The sequence below is a fragment of the Saccopteryx leptura genome, chromosome 2, assembly GCF_036850995.1.
Source record: "Saccopteryx leptura isolate mSacLep1 chromosome 2, mSacLep1_pri_phased_curated, whole genome shotgun sequence".
Lineage (NCBI taxonomy): Eukaryota > Metazoa > Chordata > Mammalia > Chiroptera > Emballonuridae > Saccopteryx > Saccopteryx leptura.
Genome location: NC_089504.1, coordinates 238,244,593 through 238,247,239, shown reverse-complemented (window position 1 = coordinate 238,247,239; position 2,647 = coordinate 238,244,593). Strand labels below are relative to the sequence as shown.

General features: G+C 46.2%; 1 non-coding gene across 1 annotated transcript; it reads right to left on the bottom strand.

Annotated features, from left to right (window-relative positions):
• Nucleotides 1-611: 611 nt before the first annotated feature.
• On the bottom strand, nucleotides 612-687 carry TRNAS-AGA (transfer RNA serine (anticodon AGA)). Its single transcript has one exon. It is a non-coding gene; the product is annotated as a tRNA-Ser (tRNA).
• Nucleotides 688-2,647: the final 1,960 nt, after the last annotated feature.

The following is a 2,647-nucleotide window of genomic DNA, read 5'->3' as shown; positions in this document are numbered from 1 at the left end:
CCCTGTGATGTTCAAATCTCAAGTTCTGGCCATCCCTGTGGCCAGCTCCAAACAGGACATCCCCATGGTTTTGTTATGCATGCCAATCAATCCCTTCAAGGAGATTCATGATGCATTTTTGTCTCTTGCAACCACCAGGTGCTGACTGTTACACATTAGCCAAGATGGAGAAAGAACTCACATAATGACCAGGACCACTGGTAAATTTTTGGCTCAGAAATATCCTGAGCAAAGAAACACTTCTCACAAATTTTAGGGGAACTTAGGGGATCAGGGAACAGGCAGATACTCCAGTACTTACATCCTTTTTCTTTTTTTTTTTTTTTTTTTGTATTTTTCTGAAGTGAGAAGCAGGGAGGCAGAGAGACAGAATCCCACATGAGCCCTATCGGGATCCAGCCGGCATGCCACCAGGGGGCGATGCTCTGTCTATCTGGGGTGTTGCTCCATTGTAATCGGAGCCATTCTAGCGTCTGAGGTGGAGGCCATGGAGCCATCCTCAGCACCTGGGCCAACTTTGCTGCAATGGAGCCTTGGCTGCAGGAGGGGAAGAGAGATAGAGAGAAAGGAGAGGGGGAAGGGTGGAGAAACAGATGGGCTCTTCTCCTGTGTGCCCTGGCTGGGAATCGAACCCAGGACTTCCACATTCTGGGCCAACGTTCTACCGCTGAGCCAACTAGCCAGGGCACTTTCATCCTTTTGTACAGTACATTTTCACCAAGGAAATAAAAGTTGGTTTTGCATCTCATTTGCATAATCAAACAACTTTCTTTGACTTGTCATTTGCTTTTCTGATGCTCTTGTTTAATTAAAAAAAATCAAATGCTTCTTTTTTTTATAGCTCCATATTCATTTTGAAATATCCCCTAATTTTTGTGAGCAGTATAGATGTCTGCAAATTCACCTTCGGGCAGATTTTGTAAGTCCTAGTGTGGCTCTTGAAAACTCTCAGCAGACAGGGCTGCCGCTTGCTGTATCTGGATAAGTCCCCAGCACGGCTCCCATTCAAACGAAGGTTTTACACTTCCCAAAGCCTTCACGTTCATTATCTCATGTGCCTTCCACCGTCACTGAACCAGACAGGGAGGGAAGGAGATTTTATCATCTCTGTTTCCAGGTGAGAAAAATGAAGAAGCCTAATGACTTTTCTTTTCTTTATGTCATCCAGGGGTTTGGAACAAGATCAGCAGTTCTCAGATTCAATCAGTCATGAAGTGGATCGTGAGCGATAGGATGCTAATGGTTAAAGTACCAAAGCTCGAGGATGATTCATCTTTTCTTTTTTTTAATAATCCATTATCCTTATAATAACCGAATTCTTGCAAGCCTCCGCTATGCGTTCCCGGGAGGCAGAAAAAGGAGGAGAGTTACAGCTGGCACGGTGGGAACTCCATGGGCGTGTTATGCCTGTGAATGCTCAACCGAGTGCATCGTGACCAAAAAAAGAAGGTTGAGAGTCACTGGATTAGCCAGGCCCCAAGGCTGCTTCCAGCTCTACAACCTGATGATTCACCCAACCAGACAATGAGCCGATGGCATTCAAGATCAAAGCGAACCGCCCTCCCTGTCCATGTATCCCATCGGGCATCACTCGTAAAAATGTCTCACCCAAACCAGGATACTTTGAGGAGAAAAACAGGCATGGATGGAATGGAGTATCAGTCAAGGCAACACATTAAACAAGAACAGTGTTGAGCAAACCAGGACTCAAATCGCCCTAAATATACGTAACTCAAGAAAAGTAAATTTACAGAACTGGAAACCACCAGGCCTTCCCCTCAGAACATCACTCTGAAGTCAAGTTGGTATGTCCCTATTTCAGATGCCCCAGAAGCAGACCCTGAGATAGGATCTGGGTTCGAATGCAGTTTATTTGAGAGGTGAAGGAAGTACCTGGAGGGGAGTGAGGAAGGGAGACAAGGAAAGGAAGGCCACCAGTGACTGTACCCAAGCCAGCTACTGCTGTGGGCGACAGGAATGGGATCCCTAAGGGGGTCCCAGGGCTGTGCCGCCCACATCGCCCTTCAGGGAAGGACTTGCTGTCCAGACTCAGGGAGTATGGTCAGCAGATGGCCTCTGGCTGTCAGCTCCTTCGGGGTCTGCCCGGGGGTGAGGTAGGGGCACACAGCAGCCTCACTCGAAGTCATGCCCTTCCCAGAGCAGCCTGCTCCTGCCCACAGATACCTGTAGGACAATGTTCATTGCAACATTATTCATAGTAGCCAAAAAGTGGAAACAAACCAAATGTCTGTCCACAGCTAAATGGATAAACAAAATGTAGTATATCCACGCATTAATGGACTATTCCTCAGCCATAAACAAGAAGCACAGACATGCCTGCAACACCAATGAACCTTGAAATCATTGTGGTAAGTGAAAGAAACCAGACAGGAAAGGTCACAGATATGTATGGTTGGATTCTATTTATATGAAATATCCAGAATAAGCAACTCTGCAGAGACAGAAGGTAGATGAGTGGCTGTCAGGAGCTGGAAAGAGGGGATAATGGAGAATGACTGCTAATGAGCCCAGGGTTCCTTTTGGAGTGACTGACGGCTCTGGAATTCAATAGTGATGACAGTTGCATAACACAGTGACTATACTAAAAACCACTGGATCGCTCACTTTAAAAGGATGGATATTATAT